Genomic DNA, 27,911 nt, shown 5'->3' with positions numbered 1-27,911 from the left:
ACCTAAATACCTTCACCACCACCCAGCTGACAAGCCTAGAGAACTCTGCAGTTTCATGGAACTGGAATAGAAACGAATTTCTAGAACATAGCAAATCATCTATTAAGCTTTCATAAATCAGCAACTAGAAATTTCTAGGACACTCTTCCCTCTCCCATGCAAGATTAGGAACAAAGGGTTAAAAAGACATCACCTTCATTTAAGCAGAAATACTAAGATCTGAAGCAGATTCTCCAAGTCTAAAATGACTAAATCATATATTATCTACGTACTTGATCCCATTTCCAAGTTCAATAAATGTAATCTATTATAAAAAAAGATCCACAGTGAAAGGGGGGCTTCCATGACAACAAGAAAACGAGAGCTAAAAAGAAAAAAGAAAAAGGAAAAGAAAACTAGAGCCATGTTTCTTCCTGTCTATTTTTATGACCAGATATGCTGATATGATATTTAAGAAGAAGAAATATATGTCTACTGTTCTAAAAATCCATTTGGAACAAGTAAGGGTTTTCCATCATTCTTATTTATATGTACTTTTCCTTGTAAACTTTTATGTCTGATATACTTTCTAATATTTATAAAAATGAACAAATGGGGACTGGAGAGCTTTCTTAGCAGGTAAAATGTCTGCTGTGCTAGCCTGAAGAGCAGTGTTCAGATCTCCAACACCCAGGGAGATTCCAGGCAGGCATAGTGGCCTGTTTGTAATTCCTAGCTTTGGGAAGGCAGAAAAATTCTTGGAGCAAGATGGTTAGCTTAACTAGCCAAATCAGCAAGATCCAGGTGCAAATGAGAGATTGCCTCAATATATAACAAAGTAGGGAACAATCAAAAAAGACTGAACATCAACCTCTGCACTCCACACACACTTACACACACCTGCCCACACATATGTAAATACACAAATGCACATTGCCCACATATGTAAATACACAAATGCACATTACCACACACGCAAAAAATGTTTTGAATAAAAAATTTAAATGAACATATAAATCATATAAAATCTTTTTCACAGTGCCTTTGCCACAAAAGGAAAACAGTAAAATATCAACAGTAAACTTTAGAAAAATGAAAATACTAATTAATATGCTACTTGTTTTTAAGTATATTTTTTCAGAGGTGGAAGAAACATCTAGGACACAGAAATCTGAATTATAATTTTAGCTTTTGAAAAACAGTATGAAACTTCTAAGCACATGCCATTAATTCCAGCACGCGATCTCTTTGTGTTCAAGGCCAGCCTGGTCTACATAATGAGTTCCAGGACAACCAGAGCTACACAGTGAGACCCTGTCTCAAAAATATACCAAAAAGAAAAGAAATTTCTACCCTTAATTGAAAGAAAGAGAATAGTAGTGAAAATCAGGACATACACGTGGCAGGAGTCAACAAACATCTAAGAAAATGACACACCCTAGAAGTGCTCCAATTTTCCCAAAATAACTAATGCACACTCAAACCTTACACACAGGTTATCTGTATAACAAAGACAAATACATATACACATAACATTTTTTTATGGAAAATACACAAGAAACAGAAATCTAAACAGAGAAAACTATTCTATATTCCAAAGTCCTCTCTGCTTGGGATACTTATTTTTTTTCTTCTTACTCTCTTTCTTTTTTTTTTTTTATATTAGACAACTCTCACTATGTAGCCTTGGCTAGCCTGGAACTCACTATGTAGACTAGGCTGGCCTGGAACTCAGAGATCTGCCTGCCTCTGCATCTTGAGTGTTGGGATTAACGGTGTGGCCACTGCACATGGCTCTGCTTGGGACAGAATCCAACTTTAGAGTTAGACATAAGAATGTTACAAAGGAAGTACAATAGGGGCTTTTCAAGTAAGCAATACTAAGGCAAAGTAGTGACTTTTCCTTAATAAATACGTATTTTCTGTAAAAATCTTCAATAGGCATATATAACCCCTAACATTAAAGGAACATTAAGGGCACAGACTATGGAATAGAATAAGGAATGGCAAACTTTTTTTTTTTTAACGAAGTAAATATTTAGGCTTTGTAGGCCATATAGTCTCTATGGCAACTACTCAATTCTGCTGTTGACCTGAAAACAGCCACAGCCAATATGTAAGAAAATGAGCATGTTCCAATAAATTTGTCTTTATGGACATAGATATTTGAATTCTTATAATTTCCACATCATGAAGAACTACACTTTTAATATTTTTTCAACCACTTAAAAAAATCTAAAAACTATTCTTAGCTTGCGGGACACATAAAAATAGGCGATAGGCTGGATTTAGCCCATAGGTTATAGTTGGTTAATTTCTATAATACATAAAGAAAGTAATTTGGCTCAAGTTCACACAGTGAACCTTCTAATCTTCCTTCTGTTCCCACCCCAGGAAACATAAAAAAAAGTACAAAATCTAGTTATCTTTAGGGACAGTTTTAATTACAGTCTAAGTATTAGTCTGAATAGTTAGATTTAGGTATATGCGTGTGGATACTTTTTATACTTTCCTGAGACTGGGTCTCACTATGTATCCCTGGTGGGTCTGGAAATCACTATGTAGACCAGGCTGGCCTGGAACTCACATAGCTCCCCCGCCTCTGCCTCCCAAATGCTGGGATTAAAAGCGTGTGCCACCACACCTGGCAAAGGATGAAGTTTCTTTTTCTTTTTTTCTTTCTTTTCTTTTTTGTTTGTTTGTTTGTATTTTTTGAGACAGAGTTTCTCTGTGTAGCTTTGTGCCTTTCTTGGATCTCGCTCTGTAGACCAGGCTGGCCTCGAACTCACAGAGATCCACCTGCCTCTGCCTCCTGAGTGCTGGGGTTAAAGGCGTGCGCCACCACCGCCCAGCTGGATGAAATTTCAAAGGCATAACTAAAACAATCTTTCCTCAGTAAGTGGACAGTGAGTACCCACTATGTCCTGACTATACTGATGCAAAATAAAAGATGAAACGTGGGTCCTGCTTCAAGGAATCTAACAGACTAGCAATGAGACAGTCACATAAATAATTAAATATGTTTACCTATACAAAGGGAGAAGACAGAACAACACACTCAAACCCAATTAGGTGAGTAAGAATAACCTTCTTCACTCAAAAGATACTGTTTAGGCCAAGACATTAAGAAGAATTTGCCTACAGAACAATATAAAGGGAAGAGGTAGTCCAATGCAAAGAGAGCTTTATATAGAAAGGTATGAAAATGTAAGAGATTATTATGTATTAAAGGAATTCAGAATTATTGAATAACTTCAAAATGAATATGGCAAGTAATAAGTCAAAAGAGGATGCAGGGAAAAGACCATGAATTACCTCATATGGTTGCTAAAGAGTTCTCATTTGATCTTTTCTACGATGAGAAGCACTGAAAGCTTCTGAATATAGTAAAATGATCAACTAAACATTTAAAATTATCACGCTGGGGCTGGGAATACAGTTCAGTGGGCAAAAAAGCTGTGCAAGCATGAGGACCTAAGTCTGAATCTCCAGCACCCTTAGGAAATAGGAGGTATGGCTACATGCACTTGTACCTCGGCACTGGGAGACAGAGGCAGATGGGTCCTGAAAGCTAAATGACAGGCAGCCGGCTAGGCTAGGCTAGCCAAAAAGCAAACTTCCAGTTCAATGGAATCCTATATCTCAAAAGAATAAAGAGAGCAATAGAGGAAAGCATCCACTGTCCTCCTCTGGCCTCTACATGCACAGGTGTATACCTCACATTCATGTGTATGAAATCACACACACACACACACACACACACACACACACACACACACATACACATACACACACACACACACCACCACCACCATCACCACTATACATACATAGAGTGGGGGGCATACATATCACTCTGGCAGTAGTGTGGAGGTACCTATGAAAGAAAGGTACATAAAGAATACAGATGTCTTTTAGGCAATCTGAATTTTTTTTTTTAACACACCAAGATCATTGACTAAAATGCTTGGTTTAGGTGACTGACATCAGATTAACTTGAGTTCTAATAAAAAGACACTTCAAAGGCTGTGTCTACCATAACTGAAAAAAAGACAGAAACTGATTCTATGGGAAAAAAATAAAGTATAATTAAGACTAGCATCAACCTAATTCTTTTGTCTCTTAAGCTTGGTCATGTTTATCATCAACTAAAGAAAGGCATACTGAAGCTGAACACAGCAAGATACTTTGGTGTGGCCCATACAATAATCAACTCATTTGATACTTTCAACATCCACAAACACAGTTTTCAAATGATTTTTTTAATAAACTGACTTGTGTTAGAAATATAGCTCAATGGAAAAACACTTGCCTAATACACACAAGGCCCCATGTTTAATGCCCAGCACTACAAAACAAAATTCATCTAACAAAAAGAAATGTGTTTCCAGAAATAATTATGATACTACAATTATTTAGAACTTTCTAGAGTAATAATAAGTCCATACTTTTTCCACATCTACTACCTGCTTAAGCTTTCTGAAACTCAGACGTTGGTTCTCCATCTACAATAACCTTGATCTTAAAGACTAACGATAAGTTGTCCTCTAAGAGGAAAATGACCTCAAAATAGAAAATATCTCCCTTAAGCCTTAAGCTTTTAACGCTTCTATCCATAATTTTTTCAAGAGACTCACCAGGAATACATACTCTCCATCATCACCTTATCTCCTTGTTCTGTTCTTTTTTTTAAATCTTAAGTAATTTCAGCTAGTATGTTACTAGAAAACATGCAATTCAAATAAACTGAGATAGTCTTCACAATATAATAAAGCACAAACAATTTATCTTTACAGTATGATCTATCTTTCCACCAAATAACAGTATTTGATGACTACAGGCATATTAAGCAAATATGATGATGTTACTGGTTAATAATAATGGTAACCAATAATAATTCACAGAGAAAAAAGAAATGTCTAATAGTTAAGCTAGCTTCCAGTATTTGTTACCTTGCTCAGACTAGTACTAGAATAATAAACCACCATGTGTAGCAGCTTGCTCTAAGTCCTTGAAAGAAAATCTGGATGCTATCAGTGAAAATATTCTCCTTAACTTTGGGTGACTCTGAATTCAGTCCAGCATAATGCAACTTGCGTGCCCAACTATTCTGTCTCAGATTTTAACTGTATTTCAAAAAGAAAAGAAATATGACAAAGAAAGAACTTTATGCATTATTACATATAGTTATTCTACTACATACTCAGTAAGTTATCAACCATCCCAGTATTTCCCTTTTGGAACTTCTGTTATTAGTATATTCCTGTTTAGAGTCTATGTCCTTCTTCATTCAAAATAATTCATAGTTATTTAGAAAATACTAAAGGAATAAAGTCAACTATAAGAAGGAGAGCTAGCATGGCATAGGTAAAAAATCAATGTTGAGGGGCTAGGAGTGTAGCTTAATGGTAGAGCACATGCCCAGTATACACAAAGTCCTGGGCTTACACTCCAGCATCCCGGGTGAGGAAATATTAGTAACAGCCAGACAAGGCGGCACATGCCTTTAATACCAGCACCAGGGATGCAGAAACAGAAGGATAATTCAGTGTCAATCTGGGCTACATATGGGGACCCTGTCTCAAAAGAAAAAAATAATGTTAATGATGGGAGAAGGAAATAACCACTTAAGGTTTAACAATGTTGGTTGTAAATTTTTACAGTAAAGATGCAAACCAAATTACATTTGCAAGTAGAATATTATCAACACAAATTCAGAGCATGTCTAAGCTTTTTGTTGAATATACTAAAGTATATAATTTTATATCCTGAAAATGTTGTCCATAATAAATATGTTAAATCCCATAATACCAACAAATGTATATTAAGGTAAAGGAGTGTTTGGTTACATGAGATATATGATTCATAATATAATCAGAAGAAATTCTGTGAAAAGAATGACAGAAACAGGTTGGCAAAGAGAAGAAAATAATTATCACAATTGTGAGAGGCAATGGTCCACTTCCTAAAACAAGTGAAAGTATATGAGGAACATGGACTACACTGTTATTCTTTGTACTTTATTCATTTTTGTAAACATTTCATATGTAATCAACATCTACAAAATAATGGTTTACGTGTTAAGAACATTCGGAGCAAACATTTGTTTGGAAGAGTTAATTATTCATAAAGATCTAATCTATTCTTGATAATCATATTTTTAAATAAACAGATCATAAAATGTGAATATGGAGGGAAAACAATAATTTCTTCTTGATTTTCCAAATAAAATCAGCAATAAAGCTTTACTGATACTTTTAAAGAAACATGGCACGCGTGCGTGCGTGCGTGCATGCGTGCGTGCGTGCGTGCGTGCGTCAAACTACCTGAAAGTAACTTTTTATTTCTAAAGATCCCCCTCAAAGCAAACACTACTATAAATATTTTTTTGATCACATGAAAGTCCTGAGTAATAGTACTTATTGCTTGTAATCACATAAAGCAAATTTAAAAACAAATTCCTAAGAGAAATGTTCTACTATAACTACTCTTTGCATATGTGTCGGCAGGTTTATCCACATCTAACAGTATTTGCTCTATGATGGACACGTGCATTTTAAGCATAGTATGCCTTGTCAATACTAATGTGCAAAGACAATACAGAATACTGATGAAAAACAGTCTGGAGCCAGAGTTTCTAAACTGAAACAGTGTTTCCACATCTCAGCTACATAATCTTTGACAAACTGATCTGTTTTTCACTTCTCATAGGTAAAATGGAAATAACAATATATATCTCATAGGATTTTGTAACAGTATAAACAATGTACAAGATTGGCATAAAGTGTGTGCTACATAAATATATACTATTACTACTAGAAGTAATAGAATACCATGTTCCTGAACATACTGTAAACATTCTCAGCAATCTGAATTGACTAATATCAGATACTATTTAAAAGGGACATCAAATCTTAGATCTATGTTTCTAGCTCTGCACTCTAAACAAGTGATTAATAAATCTACACAGCCACTCTAATGATACAGAACAATCTGAAGATTGTTTCCCCCAAGTACAGCTATCAATTTCTTCCCTTACACAAGGGGGCAGTGATAACAAGAAAAGAACAGGGCTCTGCAACACCTCTTCTTCCAGACAGTAGGGGGTGGCAGTACATATGGCTTACAGTCAGAACAAAACAGGAAGACCCAACAGAACTGCTCTTTATTCTCTTCTGGCCCTCTTCTCTCTTTAGCTTCAACAGAGCCTCGAGGTAAAGGAAATATCTACAGAAAAGACTAAAGTTCAAATAAATCAAGGAAAATCCAATTTTGTTTTGGAAGGAAATGAAAATAATAAATGATCCTGGAACTAGGGTGAAGCCAATCAGTATGAATTTTTGTATTATCTGGCAAATTACTATAATAAGAACGACATTCAACCAGGTAATTCAATTTATAAGAATTCAAACATAACACACTAAAATTTCATCAATTAAATACAACCTAGGAATACATCAGGTATTTCTGCTTTTGTTTTAGTAACACAGACACTTGGTGTATATACATGTTATATCACATAGCTCATCTAGCCATCTTTTGTTACTTTTGAAATTCCAGTATGTTCTAACAATTCTCTCAAAACAGATGTTCTTAAATGGAAGTCACAATGTTTTGCAGCATGTAGATACACACACACACACACACACACTTAGAGAGAAAGATGGAGGTGGAGGGATTGGGGAAGAGAGAAAAGGAGTATTTGTTTCATTTGTTTCTGTCTTGTGCTCACATTCCTAAGACAATTTCCCCGGCAAATGCTACAAGGAACACTACATCTACAGTATCCATGTTGTTGCTTTTTATGCCAATTTAATGTATTCTGTTTTTATCTTATCTCACCATCCCATCCCAACAGCTAGAACATACCAGAATATTTCACTATTGCCAGTCTCTGCAATTAACCATTGACATAGCTTTTGGCTCCAACCCTTCAAAACGCCTGAAAATTTATCCCTTTTGTTCACCGAATTGTTTTGTTTTCCTTGTTCCACTTATTTTCACCGGTGTAAAAGCCAAGGCAGGGACACAGATGAAAAATAGTTCCCTTTGGATAACGAGCTTGAAAACACGATTATGGTCATGTCGGTTGGTTGGTTGGTCTTATTGTTTGTGGGGTTTTGTTTGTTCGTTTGTTTGTTTCCCTGAAGAGGAGCAGAAGAGTGAAAAACGTCCAATCTTCTTCCTAATGCTAATTATCATTGTTTATGTTTTGTGAGAAACATTTTAAACATCCCACACCTGGAACAGAAAGACAGGCTACAATCAGCAAGCTCTACATGCTGATGACAAAACCTGAAATGATTTTGGCTCCTGTATTTTTTCTTTCCCATCTCACAACCAGACAATTTGTTTTTTGTTTGTTTGTTTTTTGGTTTTTTGGGGGGGTTTTTTTTGCTTTCACGTGGGTACTTTCCCTATATCAAAAAATTGCTTATCGCAGCTCCTCTTGATTTCCTATGACAGAATATGTAGCAAAGAGCCCTATTAGTCTTTTATTATACTACACCTCCTTCCCCAAAGGAATTATTAATATTCCTAATAACACTTCTACCATGCATCTCTACGCCACGGAGGCCAGCCCATCCTGAGCCTTTACCTGGCACATTTCACAACTACTTCTATGCTGCATTCAGGGACACATTTTGCAACTCGTTCTGCACCGCATTCCCTGCCACGTTTAGCAATCTGCCTCGCATCTCATCCCGGTCCCCGTCATCCAAAGACTCTCTCCAGGTACCAAATATCAAGACTAACCTCGGTGACAGCCAAGTGGCCGAACCCCGGAGCCCTCCGAAGCCGCCCTCGGTCCCACCTTCGGAGGCAAGCCTGCCTTCCTCACGCCTTCGACACCGGAGGCACTTCAATACCCGTTTCCCTGTCTCCCGGCTCGCCCCCGCCCCAACCCCCGCAACTGAGGCGTCGTAAGCGAACGCCCCTGTCACCTCACCCTCACCGACCCTTCTTCCCCGCTCCCCCCCCCCCCCGGGTCCTTACCTGCCGCTCTGAGGGGCGCGGCGCACCTCGGGGTCAAGCCCGCGTGCCCGTGGTCTCCGGTGAGGACCGCGCCGCCCGCCGACGCGCCGCGGAGGATCGGCGCCTCGGTCGGGCTCGGCGGGGCCTCGCGGCCGGCGAGCACTGGCAGCCCGCGGCGGTCCTCCTGTCAGCGGCGGCGCGGGGGGCAGACTCGCCCCTCAGCACCGCGGCGGTGGCGGTGGCGGCGGCAGCGGCGGGCGCCTCGCTCCGCCTCGCGCTCGGCACAGCCCGGAGGTGAGCGCGAGGGGGATGGGAACGGGGGCGGGGCCGCCCGAGGAGGCGCGCAGGGCGGCGGAGGGAGCGCGACGCCTTTCGCCTGGGGCCCCGCGCTAACGGCGCTCGCAGCTGGCCGCGCCTGGGCGGGCGGCGGGCGCGAGGCGGCTGTGGCCACCGGGCCCCGCCGGAGCAGCGCGCGCCCAGCAACCCGCGCCCGGCCGGCCGCTCTCTAGCGCCGCCGCCGCGCCGGGGGCGTCGCACCCTCGGAGGCCGCCCGCAGCCCCGCCCCCTCCGGGCCGAGCCGGGGAGGAGCGCGAGCGCGGAGGGAGAGCGCGTGCGTGGGGGCGCGTGCGTGGTGGAGCGCGCGCGCCCCCGCCCCCTGCCCCTCCACGGCCGGGGGGTGGGGAGCCGTGGCGGGAGCTGGTGGAGGTGAAACCCCGCGCCGCGCTGACAGGGGGGGCCCTGGCGCCGCGGGACGTGTAGGCATTTCGGGTTTCCTCAGGGGGCTTGGGCTGGTGGGGTCGAAGGCATTTGGTGAGGAAGAGGGGAGGAAGCTCAATAGCTGACAAGGCCCTACAGAGTTTGGCTCCGCCCCCGGGATGATGTCACTCTCGAGGTGGCTGCTGCTGTCACGTGCGCCCACTTCTGGGGGGGCCTTTCCTCCTGCTTTGATGGCACGCACGTTCCTCTAGACTGCCCCCCACTTGGGTCACCACAGGCGAACGTGTCACTCAAAGTCGTCGAAGCCAACAAGTGTCAGTTATTCCTCTCCTGATGCTCGATTGCGATATGTAGACTGCTTTCCAGATGCCACAGTTGCCTATGGTGGAGATTAGAATAGGAATGGGAAGAAAAACAATGGCTTAGGGTGGGGGGCGGGGGGCGTAAGGGATAACGGAGAAAGAAAACTGACATCTAGAATAATCACTGATGATTCACCAACCTTAGGTTGCTAGACTTAAGTAAAGTTGCAATTCTGCCTCGGTCATTACCAGCTTGAATAAGAGTTAATGTGATTTTAACGCAACCAGCAAAGCACGCAAACTCATCACATTAAAACCCCATTGAAGGATATTAGGTCATATTTCCCCCCAAAACTCTCCACCTAGATTTTTCTTCCCATTGCTTCCTTTCCCTCAAACCACGAAACAGCCGTTCAACTTTGCAAGATTCTTGGAGTAAAATTTTTTCCATGTGCTGCAAGATGTTACAGAGCTATCATCCTTGCATATTTTGCTTGGGTGGACTTCCATTCCATTAACTGAGATGACTTTTTAGTCTGCCTCCTAATGAAATGCCATGAGTGGAAATAGATTCACAAATTACATCAATCAAAGGTGCTGTGTCTGTGCAGTTTGGAAGGGAAAGAGGTTGGTTGATTGATTGGTTGGTTAGTCTGATAACAGTCCGTTTGAATCTACCCCATTCCAAAGCACTTCGTTGTGTAATTTCTTTGATTTTTTAAAAAAATTATTAATTTCAGAACAACACAAAAAAGTGAATATGAAGTCATGTCCAAAAACCAGCCCTTACAGTGAACACTTGAGAATTCTGAGGTAAGACTCTAGCATTGACTATGGTTAGCATGGCAAGGTTCTAATTCCAAAAGTGAGTTCTGTCTAACTAAAAACCCATCTACCTATTGTGATAGAAGCAGGGTACTGATTACTTACATTGTAGGTGGGTGAGGGAGGGGGCACAAGGGGGGAATAGTCTAAATTGCTGGAAATGGTCACAAGGTGCACACACACTTAAAAAGTAACCTGTGGCGCACGCCTTTAATCCCAGCACTCAGGAGGCAGAGCCAGGCAGATCTCTGAGTTCGAGGCCAGCCTGGGCTACCAAGTGAGTTCCAGGAGAGGCACAAAGCTACATAGAGAAACCCTGTCTTGAAAAACAAAAAAAAAAACCAAAACAAAACAAAAAAAAAGTAACCTGTGCCTGTGTTTCAGTTTTAACACACAAAGAAACATTACATTTCAACACAGTTTTACAGTGAAACATGACAAATGTCATTATCTTGGGGATCAGAAAACAGGTTTGATCAGGGTCACCCACCTCTTACCCTGGTACACAAGCTTAAGCAAGTCTTGAACCTTCTTTTCTTCATCTGTCTAGTGTGGGTTAATACCTCACAGAATGGTTATGAAGGTAAAATGAAAAGGTGAGAAATATTTAGCACAGAACATAGTACACGATAAAGTGCTCGTGGAACAATAGCGACTATTACATTGTTCTTACACCTGAATTTACCCTCCTTAATTCTCATTTAATCTTTTTATTTATTTTAAAGATTATTTTGTATCTGAGCCTTGCCTTGTGAGTTTTACTGAAGCTAATAACATTCCTTCCCTTGAGAAGTAACAAAAGGCAGTCAGGGGTATAATATGTTGCTTTTCAAACTAGTTCAGGTGGCAGCACCTAGAAATTATGTTCATTGTGAAGCACCATGAAATATTGGTAGATTGAATTCTGCCATATGGACCTGACACAATCTTACCAGCACTAAAGTTGGTTATATTATGCTTATGGAGATATCCACATATTAAAAACATAATGTTATTTTTAAAAAAATAATATGTCTGTGATTTTTTAAAATCTATTTGCAACTTTTTCACAGGGTTTAATAATAATTCACAAAATAAAAACCTTTAAACCCATTTTCTTGGAAATTGGAAAACCACTGTAATCATCCAGTTTTAGCAGCAGATGTCTTTATTGGATTTTTGCACGGTAAGCTTTGATAGCTGTGGCCCACATGGTCTCTTGCTCCAATAAAGCAACTCTGAACCACTGTCCTCATTTCTTTTGAGTGATCTTTTCCGGGTCCTATATTTATATTGGGCAGTGCCTGTGTCCACTGGGATGAGCTCAGTTTCTGTTCTGATCGTCCAATATGCTTCCCTTCACCCAGTCCTCTCCCACACAATCCTACCAGCAAGCCTTGGAGTTTGCTATCACAGTCTGACTTTGTGAAGGAAACAATATGTGATTGCTAAAGGTGAGAATGTGGCCCAGCAGAGACAGAGAACAAAACCAAAGCCATCTCTTTCCTCAACCCCTCTCCCAGATTTCCTTTGCTTCCCTATCATCAATAGCCAAAATTCTGATAATCCTGATATTTTTACTTATTAAAAACCCATTCTCATTAAGATGGTATTTTAATCTATAACGTAATTTGTAAATACAATATACCTCATAAGAAGGACTTGCACTAAATCCACAAAGTGCCCTAACCTTGCCCTGGACCTTCCTGCGTCCTGGTGCCACCGCCTGTATCTGTCCAAATGGCCTTGATCTGCCTCCTTTGTATGATCACTCATCCCAGCATGCCCTCTCCTGACATCTTGAAGTCATAAATCCAGGCCCACCTTTTCCTTTCAACTTTCTATCTTGAATAAACAGTAATATTTACCATTGATTGATCGCCTACTGCATGCAAGTACTTTACTGTCTTAAATGTACCTCCCTATGTAATGCTTCTGACTCAGATGAGTAGCCTCAAGTTTTCCATCTGAGACCCTGAGTTTAAATGATGAACTTCCCAGGGCCCACTCAGCAATGGATACAGTCCACAATCTGTCCTCTTTGGCTCTCTATTGGTTGTGATAAAACACTGACCAAAATCAAGTTGGGGAAGAAAGGGTTTGTTTTATCTTACAACTCCAAAGTCATAATCTACTACTGAAGGAAGGCGGGAGGGACATGAGCTCAAAGCAGGGACCTGGAGGCAGAAACTGAAGCAGAGACCATGGCAAAATATTGTTTAATGGCTTACTTTCTTTGGCTTGCTAAGCTTCCTTTCAGATATAAGCCAGGAGCACCTGCCCAGGGGTGGTGTAGTGGGTAGCCATTCCAGCTTTGATCTGGAAGTTCAAATATTACTGGACTGGACATTGTTATATATAATGGAATTTTTTATCTGAATCTGTCAAATGTTAATGGACTAGACATCATTAATGTAATTTTTGACTGTATATATTGTATATACTTCTTAGATAGTTTTTCTTGAATTAGTTACAAGCTTTTTTAAATTTTAGACAAAAAGAGAGGAAATGTGGTGGTATTGTGTTCCCCAAAATATTGTGTATCCCCAATAAACTTATCAAAATATTGTGTATCCCTAATAAACCAGCCCACAGTGGGCTGGGCCCTCCCACTTCAGTCATGAATCAAGAAAATGTCCCCATAACCCATGCTCACAGGCAAGAAAATGCCACCACAGACATCCACAGGTCTAATGGAGACGATTCATCAGTTGAGATTTCCTCTTTCCAGGTGACCCTACTTTGTGTCAAGTTGATAAAAACTGACCAGCTCAGGACCCAAACATAAATACCACTCTTTATCACTCACCCTCAGGAGAATATTGTTTAAAATGTAAATAAGAAAACAGACCACATTGTTTTGGGAAAATGTGAGCCATCTTGGAATGAAAGTATTCTGATTTTCTTACAGCATTGGGAATAGAGCCTAGGACCTTGTACACTCAGCAATTGCTCCTGAGTTACATCCCCTCCCCAAAGGATTCAGATACTTGTATGAATTAATTTTTTCTCATAAATCTCATTTTCTTTTGGTCTCCAACCAATGACTTCTAATGCAGTATCTTCAATATTTCCCCCACCAACTCCCACCTCAGCCTTTTGATGAATATTTTATAATTTTTAGACTAACAGTTAAAAACATATCCACAAAGAGGAGCTACTAGTTAAAAGGTTTTAATAAATCCCTTCTTTGTGAGGTGAAAAATTCATGTAAAATGTTCATAAGCAAGACATCGTGTATTTACCACTGACTTTTATAAATGGTTGACAGGTATTTGTGCTTACTGCATGTGTATAGTTGTGATACATGCCGTAAGGCATATATAATTGATGTGAAGGAAGTCTTGCATGCTGTCCCTCACAATCTATTTGGGAAACAAAATGCCTACAACATTTAAAAATGAATACAGTGTCTGCTAAAATTAAGTGTTCCAAAAGTAAAACAGTGAGTTCTGTAGTATTTCACAAGAAGGAGAGAGAGAGAAATTTGACAGGGGCGGTACAGGACTACTTCTTGAGGAAAGTGAAATAAAAAGAGGTAGAAGGAAAAGAGAGGAGGAGGAGGAGGAGGGCAGGCCCTGGGACTCTAAAGATTGAGAGGAGAGACTGGGATAAGAACAAACAAAAACGGGCCCTTTCTGGAAAGGAGCTGCTTTTGAAAATGAAGAGAACCATCACTGTAAACTACAAATAGACAGACTGAAGATGTAAGGAAGAGGTTGGGGAACAGTGAATGCGGCTGAGTCAAAGTATGTACTCATAAGGAGATCTCAGTTGCTAAAAGGGTGGACAGGTAGACAAAACTAGCCCTCAGAAGGTCTTTCCATTTAGAAAAGGACCCGCCATTAATCTTTGGGTATAAGAATGACAGAAAGGTAGTGTTTCAACATTCATCTCATAGGGTAGATTTCAGTGGGAAGGCACAAATGATAAGAATCTGGTTAAGAAGATAGTGCTGTTTCTTAAGCTAAAGAAGATGGTCCCTGAAAGTCAAGGAGCATGGCAGTGGAAACAGGAACAGTGCCAATGAGAACTGCATGGGAAAAATTAACAGAACTTTCTGGCTAACTTGATACATGGGTTGAAGAACAATGAGGGACTCTGAATACAGCATGATGAAAAGTCTAGCTGCCCAGAATACTTGTGTACCAGTGACGAAAAAAGGAGATTCAGAAAGGCTAGATACTTTGAGGCATTTGTAGTGGTTCTTTACAACTTTTAATTACATATCTCTTCCTGTGAGACTCTGATACATTATTCAGAGAGGAAAATGCACTCATATATATTCGATAATTTGTAATGTACACTCATATACTTGACACCCAGAGAGCTCTTGGTCTAAGCTGGGCCAATCAGAGCCCATTCTGGAATTTTTCATCTTTATATACAAAGGATCTTCACTCCCTAGTGGGCAAATCTATGAATACTAACGCAGGAGCCTGGGAAACAGAATGCTCAGGCATACCCTGTGAGGACAGTCTGATGGAAAAAAGAAATGATCTACAGATCAGAAATGAGAGTTAGATAGACCATGTCCTAATGCCAGTCCAAGTCCTTGGGTCTGCCTCACTCCTGTCCCTGGCTGGGATCTGATAGATACCCCAGTCCCTTATTGATATTTCTTCATGGTTAGGTTTATTTGAACCAGATTTCTGCTAGTTAGATAAGAGTCTTGATTAATAGACAGGTTAAACATAAGCATTTAATTAAACATTCTCTCTATGGGCTCCGTGTTTAACATGCTGGAAAGACATCCAAGTAGAAACAGGCACTAGATGCACAGAACTTAGAAGAGAATTCAAGGACAGGAACTATAGCATGAGTCAAGAGGAGGACCCCTGACCTTAACTGACTGCCATCAAGTCCCTATTCAAAAATCATATAATCATAAGCAGGTTATCCTACATCTCTAGATCTAGGGTTACTAGTTTGTGAATGGGAATTTTGAAACTATGACTAAGTTTTCAGTATGTGTATTTTACTACAATAAAAAATTGGGGGACTAGTGAGATAGATAGCCCAGTGGGTAAAGTTACTTGCCATTTAAGCCTGACAAATTAAATCCCCAGAATCCATTTGTCTTAGGGTTTCTATTGGTGTAAATAAACACCATGACCATGTCAACTCTTTTTTTTTTTTTTTTTTTTTTTTGGGTTTTTCAAGACAGGGTTTCTCTATGTAGCTTTGCGCCTTTCCTGGAGCTCACTCTGTAGCCCAGGTTGGCCTTGAACTCACAGAGATCCACCTCCATGCCAACTCTTAAAGGAAAACATTTAACAGGGTGGCTTACAGTTCAGAGGTTCAGTCCATCATCATCGTGGTGGGACATGGCAGCATGCAGGCAGACATGGTGCTGAGGAAGGAGCTGAGAGTTTTATATCCTGATATGCTGGCATCAGGAAGTGAACTGAGACACTGGCCGTGGCTTGAGCATATATGAGACCTCAAACCGCCCTCCACAGTGACACACTTTCTTCAACAAGGATATATCTACTCCACAAGGCCACACCTCCTAATAGTGCCACTCCCTTTGGGGGCCATTTTCTTTCAAACCATTACATTCCACTCCCTGGCCCCCAAAGGCTTGTAGCCATATCATAATGCAAAAATTCATTCAGTCCAACTTCAAAAGTCCCCATAGTCTATAACAGTCTCAAACTTATTTAAAAGTGTAAAGTTCAAAGTCTCTTCTGAAATTCATACAAACTCTTAACTGTAATCCCCTGTAAAATCAAAATAAAAAAGCCGACCACATACTTCCAACATATAATGGCACAGGATATACATTACAATTTCAAAATGTAGGGAAGGGAGCATAGTGAGGAAATACTGGACCAAAGCAAGACTGAAAACCAGCTGGGCAAATTCCAAACTCTGCATCTCATGTCTGATGTCAAAATGCTCTTTAGATCTCCAACTCCTTTCAGCTTTGTTGACTGCAGCACACTTCTTTCTCTTGGGCTGGTTCCACTCCCTGTTAGCAGCTTTCCTCGGCAGGTATCCCATGGCTCTGGCATCTCCAACATCTTGGGGTCTCCAAAGCATTCCAGGCTTCAACTTCACAGCTTCACATAATGGCTTCTCTAGGCCTCCATTCAGGGACACCCCAACACATGCCTGGGCTTGTGTCTTTCCTTAGTCACTGAAGCAAATTCCATAACCCCTTTCTTCTATCCTTAACTCTAAAGCCAGAACCATGCAGCCAAAAGCTGCCAAATTCTGCTGCTTTTACTGGAGCTACAATGTGGCCCTCTTGTTCAATTACATCTTCACCAGCTTTCTGTTTTCCATGTTTTCCTTCATGTTTTCATGGTTTCCTGAGCTTGGTTTGGCTGTTCTGGAATTTGTTCTGTAGACCAGGCTGGCCTCAAACTCAGAGATCCACCAGCCTCTGCCTTCCAGGGGCTGGGATTAAAGGCATCCAAGACCACACCTGGCTCTAAGCTTTTCTTTAATTCCTTTTCATAAATTGGAAACTTATCTGGGTGGGATCTTGCCTTGAGGTCACCACTCCCTCTATTCCATTTCTTAGTCTGTTTATCTTCTTGAACACAGGCCGTAACTCCACTCCACTTCCTGGTGCTCATTTTCTCCTCAAATTGTTCTACATCGTGTTTGTTTTCTTGCTTCCTTGCTCCTTTTCATTATAAATCTTCATTAGAGTTGCCACTAATAATCACACGACAGTCTATACTAGGCTGTTTTGAGATTTTCTCTGCTAATGGAATTGATCCAAAACTCTTCACTTTAGCCTCAGGCAGACTTTTCAGAGGAGGGCAAAAAGCAGCCACATTCTTCACCAAAATATCACAAGAACAGTTATTAGGCCATATACTAACATTCTTCTCCTCTGAAACCTTTTGATCCGGGAACCCACAGTTCAAATCACACTTAGCACCACTGTCTTTCATGCTCCTTAATGGGCTCCTTCTGTGGCCCATTAAGCCGCACTTAAAGTGATCAACTGCTTTTCTAATCCACAGTACCAAGGTCCATATTCCTTCAAACAAAAGCATGATCAGGCCTATCACAGCAATACCCCAGTCCCTGGTACCAATTTCTGTCTTAGGGTTTCTATTGCTGTGAAGAGACACCATGACCATGCAACTCTTATAAAAGAAAACATTTAACAGGGTGGCTTACAGTTCAGAGGTTCAGTCCATTATCATCATGGGGGGGCATGGCAGCGTACAGGCAGACATGGTGCTGAAGAAGGAGCTGAGAGTTTTATGTCTTGATATGCTGGCATCAGGAAGTGAACTGAGACACTGGCCATGGCTTGAGCATATACAGACCTCAAAGCCCGCCTCCACAGTGACACACTTCCTCCAACAAGGCAACACCTCCAAATAGTGCCACTCCCTTTGGGGGCCATTTTCCTTCAAACCACCTACCACACCGTGTGAAGGTGAAAGGAGAGAAAAAAAATTGCAGAAATTTGTGTGTCCACACATGCTCATTCACATGCTCACTCTCCCTCTCCCCAATAATAATAAACAAAATAAAAATCATTTCTTTAAGAATTATGGGGAAAACCCTATTTTATTGTATTGATGTCAGGATTAAATTAGTAAATGTTAAAAAAAAAAAAACCCAACAACCTGGCTTATAAGCAAGTTTCCAAAGTGTTGCATTCAGTGTTATAGGCATAAAGTACATTGTTTAACGTAATCTTCATAAAACTGTAGAGATTAGAATTATTATTCCCATTTTATTAATGAAAACACTGAGGCTTTGTGTAGCCTGCCCTGAGTCCCATAATAATAAAGTCTTAATTTAAATGCTGATCTAGAATAATTGAATAGAAACTAGAAGGTTTTCACTACAATTGATAGAGAATACTGTTCATCCTAAGAATTAATGTATCAAAATAAGGGGGATTAGATAACCCTAAACCATTTGCAGATTGAATTCATCACTTCTAAGAGGGGAAGGGGATGTACTGGACTTTGGACTCAACCTGCCAGGTCCTGAAGTAGGCATGTCCCTAATGTAATGTTCCATACATCTGGCTAATATAGGTTAATATCTACCATAGTTTAGTTTCTGTTGCTTATCATACAATATCACACACTGGGTAAGCTAGCCAGATAAATCTTTCCCTCCCGCTAGTACCTGAATAACCAGTCAGAGGCTTAATATTAATTACAAACTGTTTGGTCTATAGCTCAGGCTTCTTGCTAGCTAGCTATTACACCTTAAGTTAACCCATTTCTATTAATCTATATTTTGCCACATGGCCATGGCATTATCGGTCTATTGGCATCTTGTTCCTTAGGTGGCTAGATGGTGTCTGCCTTGACTTTGCCCTTCTTCTTTCTGTATCTTTCCTTGGACTTCTTGCTTGGCTATAACCTATCTTGCCATAGGCCAGAGCAGCTTCTTTATTCACCAATGGTAGCAACATATATTCACAGCATACAGAAAGCCATCCCACAGCACTTCCCCTTTTCTGTCTAATAAAAAAGGAAGATTTTCATTTTAACATAGTAAAATTACATATAACAAAACAGTTATCAAGCAAGAATTACAGTTACAATATCTAGTCTTTGTATTTCACAAAAATAAAGAAAATATTCTATCATCTATCCTATCTTTGTGAGACTAAAGTTTTTTTTTTGGTTTTTGTTTTTTTTGTTTTGTTTTGTTTTTTCAAGACAGGGTTTCTCTGTGTAGTTTTTGTGCCTGTCCTGGATCTTGCTCTGTAGACCAGGCTGGCCTCGAACTCACAGAGATCTGCCTGGCTCTGCCTCCCAAGTGCTGGGATTAAAGGTATGTGCCACCACCGCCTGGCGAGACTGAAGTTTTATATCTGATTTACCTTTTATCATAACTAAAGAAAACTATAATTGTAATTATCTAGTCTTCAACTCTATCAAAGACCCCAGAAGGATATAATGTTATAAACAGGAAGTGCATTGCAAGCAACCTCCAAAATTCTAGAAATGACAGAGACATCTAGCTATGTGGACAGTCACCAGTCACCCAGAGTTCTTTCATAACATTGGTGCATCCATCGTCAGCCTATAGGCCTGGAGTCTCTGGCAGACTTTTTACTGAAGCAGGAACTTTGAAACTGTCCTACCTACATTGGCAGTTTGTCAGTCATTTTCCTTTGTGTCTTGTAGAATGCCTGGCAGTTTCTTTCATGAAGCAGGAACCCTGAAGGACTGTCCCACCTTGTTTTGGCAAGTTCAGCTCTCATTTTCCTGTGGGTCCTGCATATCCAGTTTATATAGCATATTGTCAAGTAGTCCAGGCAAGAGTAGTTTCTTACCCAAATGGCTAGCCTTTTCAACATTGTGAGCAAGCTCCATATGGAGTGTCTTTGATGCCCATCATCCTCTTTGAAGTAAGTAATTGGTGCTGCCAGGTGTAGATATGTCTCACTGTCCAGAAAAGTCTAAGTTCTTAAAACATTTTAAATGCCATATTCTGTAGATATTTGAAGTGTTTGAAGATTATTTACCTAATTGAAATATATCTTTGTATACCTAGAAAACTAACATGACTATAAGTTTGATTATCATAGATGACTATTAATCTGTGTTTCTTAGTGATACATTATAATTTTAAATGAGTTACATAAATATAAAACCTTAAACAAGAGTAGAAATATACATACAGTATAACAAAATTAACCTTAAATTTGTATTAAAAAACCAAAATTCTTTGGCCGGGCGGTGGTGGCGCACGCCTTTAATCCCAGCACTCGGGAGGCAGAGGCAGGTGGATCTTTGTGAGTTCGAGGCCAGCCTGGTCTACGGAGAGAGATCCAGGAAAGGCGCAAAGCTACACAGAGAAACCCTGTCTCGAAAAACAAAAACAAAAAAAAAAAAAAAAAAAAAAACAAAAAAAAAAAAAACCAAAATTCATAGTAATATAAAATATGTAAGATTAATAGTTTTTTGGATTAAAGTAGATTCAATAATCTACCCTTTTTTTCCATATCATTTATATATCATATTCCCCTTTCTTCTTTTAGAAAGAGATTGACTATGACCAATAACAATTTGTAACTAAACCCTCTAAATAAAGACAAACATCCATAATCCATTTTTTTGGGAATGTGGGCATAGTTTTCTAGGCTATTTCTTGCTGATTGGGGGCATTGGCAATCTTATGGGGATCCTGAGAAAATTTAGGATTATGGTCAAGTCCTGACTGGAGTAGCCTGTGAGGCTGCATCATCTCAGCCAGTTGCCTTGAAGCTGTTCTAGATGTTAGATCATCTGGAGATTTCTCAGGGAGTCTTTCTTGATGGAACCATGTTAACCTGGAAGGAATCCACAGCTTCTCATCTTCTGTGGAAACAAAAGCAGAACCTCTTTTCCAAAGCAACATATCCTTAGACCCAAATTTGAAGTCAAGATACCTTTAAGATATATATGTTGGTTTAATTTAGCAGCCCCTGATATCAAATGTCTCTCTGCAGTTAAAAATCCCAAAGACAACATAATAACATACAGTATCCAGACTCTCTGTGTATTTTCCAACTTTACATGGCTTTTTTTTTTTATTTTATTTTTTTAAGGACTTTCTTTATCTTTTTTCTTTTTTTTCTCTCAAGCCTTTGTATAATTTTAAACACAGTGTAACCCGTTTAGAGGGTTTTTTCCATCTAAATTTGTTTTATTATGTATCTTTAATCCTTTTCTGACCAGGAAAGTTTTTAAACTAAGCTGCATGGCTAGGACAAAAGTGTGGCTTTGGCTGCTGACTCTGCCCTGACCAGCTTTTCAACATGGTGCAGGTACCAATGAGTTACACTTACCTCTCCAATTCTGGGAAGCAGTTTAAGTAACATGTAGCTGTGTTTTTAAGCCTGAGGCTGTGCTCCCAAGCCCGGAGGCAGTGGCTAGGAGAAGCCTCTCTGTACCACAGTCTATGGGAGAAACTGCAGAAATCCACCACACTGCTGAGTTCATGGTGGCTGGTGGCCAACTCTATCTCACAGGCAGCAGTCAGGAAATACATCTCTGCGCTGCTCCTGGCATAAGACTGTGAGACTAGGAAACCCAGTGTGGCTCTGTTTCTGTGTGTTCAGAATCTTCTTTAAGCTTTCTCAGGTCTATGTGGATCAGTGCCCAATGGTGGGTGCCAAATGTAGCCAGATAAATCTTTCCCACTCACTGGTACCCGAATAACCAGTCAGAGGCTTAATATTAATTACAAACTGTTTGGTCTATGGCTCAGGCTTCTTGCTAGCTAGCTATTACATCTTAACCCATTTCTATTCATCTATGTTTTGCCACATGGCCTTGGCATTACTGGTCTGTTGGCATCTGTTCCTTGGGTGGCTGGATGGTGTCTCCTCCAAATCTGCCCTTCTTTCTGTATCTTTCCTTGGATTTTTTGCCTGGCTATAACCTGTCTTGCCATAGACCAGAACAGCTTCTTTATTCACCAATGGTAGCAACACATATTCAAGGCATACAGAAAGACCATCCCACAGCAGGATAAGTCATAAAAGAGTTTCATTTTGGTGGGCGGCGGTGTCTCACACCTTTAATCCCAGCACTCAGGAGGCAGAACCAGGAAGATCTCTGTGAGTTCAAGGCCAGCCTGGTCTATAGAGTGAGATTCAAAACAGGCACCAAAACTACACAGAGAAACCTTGTCTCGAAAAACCAAAAAAAAAAAAAAAAGAGTTTCGTTTGGTCCAGGGTTTGAACCATATCTGGTGATGATCCTTTTTTTTTTTTTTTGCATGTGACCTAGCCAAGCTGACATTTGTAGTAGACTCACTCTCCAAATAATCTATTAGTCCATTAATCATATGAATGGATCAATTCATCTATGAGGACAAAGCCATAATCACATCTTACCTGGTACTAACTCTTAATATCTTATGATGTGGATTAAATTTCACCATGAGTTTCAGAAGGGAAAATCATAGTAACATTATTAACGCTTAAATCATAAAACCTACTCTGACTTTGCACTCACTAAATTTAAACCAATAAACTTTAAGTTCCCTGAAAAGACTACAGGGATTGTGACTACTCTGTTCATGGCTACTTCTTACATTCAACAAAATATCTAGTGTGTATATAATAGATCCTGGATAAATATTTGTGAATTTCAGTTTTTAATCATCTACTTCAAATAATCAAATAGATAAAAAAATGGGGATAGAAAGGAAAAAAACATTTATTACATCACAAATGTTCTAGCCCGTGTATTAGTAATATTTTCCACTGTGAAATTAATAAATTAGGCTTCTGGAAAATAAAAATAATTTATCATTATTTCAGTTAATACTAAATCACCCTCCCTGAGTCCAATCAACTCTAAATCATGGACAGACTGGAATTTCAGGCTTGTAAAGGACAAGATTGTGGCTCAAGCTAACCTTTGAGCCAACCTCCCTTCAAAGAACCTTTACTTTACCAGCATGTCATTTCAACTTTTGACAACTTGAAACTGTGAAAATAAACTAACTTACCAGCAAAAATAAGATGCTGTGTTGTAGACTGCATCACAAGAACTTGTTTATTTGGGAGAAGAGAACATCAGCAAAGCAGAGAAACAACAGGCAGAAAAAACATCCCTGTGCTTGGTACTGAGCTGACTCCTTGCTTCTCTCCAGTTATTAGGTATAGATATTGGATAGTGCTCACTCCATAAATGATAATTGGACTAGTAAAACAGGAAGGATAAAGTCTCATTTGGAATATTCTTTAGATAGAAACTTAGTTTATTTTTTATCTAATTTCAGTTGCTGTTAGTTTTTTGAAACAACCTTACTGTGTAACTCAGAGTGGCCTCAAGCTCACTGTGTACTACAGAGTGGCCTTGAATTTAAAATCCTCCTGTGCTTCCTCCTGAGTGTTGGGATTATGGGTGTGTATCACCTTGAGTAGCTTGAAGATATTTAGTCATCAGCAGATACATAGTTGCCACAATTCAAAATGGCTGAGGAATGACATTAGATAGTGTAAAAGTTTTAGTTGCTCTAAAAATGGAGACATAAACATTGACAATAATCAGATGTTTTCTGTTCATAAATGCCACCTTTTTCTTAAGGGTAGCATTCTAAAGAAATGATAACATTATTGTTATTATGGGTGCTTATTACACTCAGATAAAAAGAGAATGATATTAATGCACCACTAGTGAAATGAACTTTGAGTTGGTTCTCCAATAGTTGCATATGTTTTAATGAATCTGGCGTACCCCTGCACTTAAAGTCCATAGTATTTAAACAGCAGGTAATAAGTACTAGGGGACAGTCAGCAAAAGTGATCAGTCATTGCAGTGAAAGGTAACATAGCCATGGTTTGGTACCAGAGATCAATGAGGCAAGAACCTAAGTGGAACAGGAATACACAGAGTTGTGTAAATTACCTTTGTTTTCTTTCGTACTATCGAATACACTTAATACTATTGAATACACTTAATGGTTAAGCAACTAGGGCTTTGGGTGAGAAGTGAAATTTTAAACAGGAAATTTGTATCTTATAGATGTAAAATACAGATGTTTTAATTGTTAAAATAACGTGTAGATGAGATGGGAGTAAGGAAAAGAAGATGTAGATTGAGCTTTATCCAAGTCATCTGAAACCAAATGAGCAGTTTTTCTAGGTTTGGTCCAGACTGTGACGCACATTGTGATGGGAAGAGAACAAATCAGGAGGCAGTCGAGGAAAAGGGAAAGGAGCATTTTAATATTATGTTACCAACCTAATAATTGTAATGAAACTTCACTTATGTGGAACTTGGCCACCTGGCAATGCCTGTCTGGAGCACAGCAAAGACTCGAGGGAATACAGGAGATGAAAAAAGACCTCCATCTCTGGAAATAGTCCATGCCTCGAAGATCATGTCCATCACTTCTAGACACGCACCAAAGCTTTCTCAGAGGCTATTAATTTTTACTGGATTCAATTTTGAAGGCTTTGTCAATCTGGTTTCCAAACCCTTGAAAAAGTAAACAAGAAGAAGGAAGAGAAACTCTCCCAGCAGGCCAGCAGATAGCAGTCAAAAGAGCAAGCTGCATGCCTGCAGACAGGGTGGAAATCAGAAATTGCAGAAACATCCATTTAGTGGTCAAAAGGCCTTGGGAGAGAAATTTTGAAAATTGATGCCTATATTAACCATGAGTAACCAAGAAAGTTAATTTGCATTCCACACAAAGACACTTCCTGAATTAGGCAACATGCAATGTCTTGTAAGTCATTCCATAAAGCACATAATAAAAAGGTGAAGGTGTGAGATGTTTCATATGACATCAAGAAAGGCAGAGAAGTAAGATGTACAAGTGAAGGTCACAAAGTAGGCACCCCAGGCCAGAAGTTGGAGCTTTTGAGGGGATAATGGCCCTTCTTGTTCCTTCTTGACTGTTTCTATTCCCAGTGAAGGGCCTGGTTGTGTCAGCCTATGTTATGACACTACTGTGTGTTTATCTTCTTTTTATTACTTTCTTTTCATGTCCAAAAAGCAGCTAAGAGATAGAAGGAACAAAAGACCAGTTTATAAGTGTAAGCAAAACACTAAACATTTAAATTCTGTTGGCACAGCAGGCAGGCTGTTAAGTCCCAACTATTCTCAATAAGAAGCTACCATGGCCACATAGTAAGACAGCTACTATAAAAAAAAGATATTTTCAACTTATCTTAATTTTATGTTATCTATAGGATGACTATATTGTAGATGAGACAGATAAATGTCACATATATTTTGAAGGATAATATAGAACAAAGATAGGTGTATATAGAATAAAGATATATGTATAAAGGTGAACACTACACTAGTATCTAGAATTTTTTTAAATTGGAAGCAATCTAATTTATTAACCAACATGAAAAAAATAGCATCATATATAAATGTTTGATGAATAATTATATAATTATACAATTATACTTTATTAGGCTATTTATATGGTCTAAAATTATGTTAAGAATAAGTTTGGGAATTATTTATGCAGTATAATTGCAACTATGTACAAAAATTTAAGATGGAAAGCTCATGCGAGCAATAGCCACAAAACCAGAATTTAAACCTAGGAACAAACTATATGTGCAACACATACACCAAGAAATATATTTACCAGAAGACATTTTCAAAACCTGAAAAAAATGAAAAGTTATATCATGTCCCCTTATGGGAGACTCAGTATTATAAAGATGCTATTTTATGCAAACATTTGTCAAACATAATGTAGTTAACAATCAAAATTACAGTAGGTTATCAATGAAGTTGGCATACTAATTCTAAAATTCATCTTTGTCCTGGTTTGTTTCTCTGTTGCTGTGACAAACACTGGACAAAAGCAACTTGCAGAAGAAAGGTTTATTTGACTTACAGCTTGTAATCCATCACTGATGGAAGACAAGGCAGAAATTCCAGGCAGGAACCTGAACGCAGGGACTGAAACAGAGGCCATGGAGGAGTGCTGCATATTGTCTTGCTCTTCGTGGCTTGCTCAGCTACCTTTCTTATACAATCCAGACCCAAGTGCCCAGAGATGGTGGCACCACCCACAGAGGGCTGTACTCACCTAGATCAATCATTAATCAAGAACATGCCCTGCAAATCCCCACAGGTTAATCTGATGGTAGCAATTCCTCAATTGAGATGCCCCTTTCCCAGGTATGTGTAGTTTTATGTCAAGTTGACAAAAACTTTAACTATCTGGAAAAGTGTATACTTCAGAATCATTATGATATTTGTTTATTTATTATGTATTAACAGGGTCTCACTACTTAGCACCTCAAACAGACATCCTCCTGCCTCAACCTTCCAAAGCTAGGATTACAGGTATGAATTGCCACACCCAGCTAAGTACATTTTTTAAAAGTATAATGCTGGGTCTCTTCCTACCAGATAGGAAAATATTTTATAAGCCAGAGGTAGTGGTGAATGCCTGTAATCCCAACACTCAGGAGATTGAGGCAGGAAAATTTGAGTTTGAGGCCAGCCTAGGTCACAAAGCCAGATTCTGTCTCAAAACACAAAACAAAACGAAAACATACTTTAGAGTCATAGTAAGATGAGGTGTTGGCTCTCAAATAGAAAAATAAATTAATGAAAGAGATTAGATCATTGTTTGCAGACATGAGTGAAAGCATGGCTTTCAAATGGCTGACAGTGAGTGTTGGGACAATTGGTTCTTCATTAAGAAAATTATCCTCTACAGCAAGCACACCATTCAAAAATAAATTGACTTGGACTTCCTTGTGAACTGATAAGCGAAGCCTGAAGGGTCAGCAACAAACATGGACTGCTGGCACATCCAGAGCCAAGCAAGCAGGGCTGGGGGGCTGCAGTGGACTCCAACAGGGCAGAGAGAGGGTGAAACAGAGGGGGGCAAGAATAAGTCTTCCCCTCCCTGCTCCCTCCCGTCTCTCCCTCTCCTCCCCTCCCCCTCCGTGCTCCCTCCCACCTTTCCCTCTCCTCTACCCCCCACTCTCTCCTCCCCCCCATCTCTGAGAAAGGCATTATAAACAAGGAATGGCAAGCCTGAAGTGAAGGGGGGGTGGTGGGGGGGGTGGGAGTGGAGTGGTGGGGGTGGGGGGAGTGGGGGGATGGGGGGGTGGGGGGGTGGGAGTGGGGTGTTGCTGAACAGGAGACACCAGTGTGTTTGTGCGTCCTTATCTCTTCCCTGTTCTGCCACCTATGCTGGGTTTGTGTAGGACAATCCTCCTGCTTTTAGAAAATACACACTGAAGCCAGACCTGGTGGTGAGCCCTTAATCTCAGGGCTCTGAGGACAGAGACAGGTGGATCTCTGCAAATTCATGGCCAGCCTGATCTACATGGAGAATTCCAGGCCAGCCTGGGCTACATAATGAAACCCTGTCTCAAGAGAGAGAAAAAAAGAAAAAAGAAAAAAAAGGAAGGAAGAAAAAAGAAAGAAGGAAAGAAGGAAGGAAGGAAAAGAAGAGAAACACTGAAATATCTAGTGTTTAGGGCTTTGTGTCCCTTTCAAACAGCTTAGAAAAAGAAGTGTGTATGTCATATTTTGTAGAATGAAGGAGAGAAAGAAGAAAGGAAGGAAAAGTGATGAGATGCTACAATAAGAAATCAAGGTGGAGAGGTTATTGTGACTTTCTGTAATTTTGAAATTATTTCAAAACAAGTTCAAAAATATAAATTTCAGATGGATAAAAATGTAAATAATTTCATCTCT

The 27,911-nt window shown here is 39.8% G+C and overlaps 1 protein-coding gene across 2 annotated transcripts in view; it reads right to left on the bottom strand.

The window, feature by feature from the left end:
- The window catches only part of Tanc2 (tetratricopeptide repeat, ankyrin repeat and coiled-coil containing 2), a 304,791-nt gene extending 295,680 nt beyond the window's left edge, over positions 1 to 9,111 (bottom strand). For both annotated transcript variants that reach the window (XM_059271952.1, XM_059271953.1), the window contains exon 1: positions 8,977 to 9,111. The gene's annotated coding sequence lies outside the window, so the exon portion shown is untranslated. The remainder of the gene's footprint in view (positions 1 to 8,976) is intronic.
- Between the last annotated feature and the right edge of the window lie 18,800 nt (positions 9,112 to 27,911).

Source organism: Peromyscus eremicus, chromosome 8a (genome assembly GCF_949786415.1).
Source record: "Peromyscus eremicus chromosome 8a, PerEre_H2_v1, whole genome shotgun sequence".
Lineage (NCBI taxonomy): Eukaryota > Metazoa > Chordata > Mammalia > Rodentia > Cricetidae > Peromyscus > Peromyscus eremicus.
The sequence above is the reverse complement of the archived record's forward strand: the minus strand, read 5'-3'. Positions and strand labels throughout refer to the sequence as shown.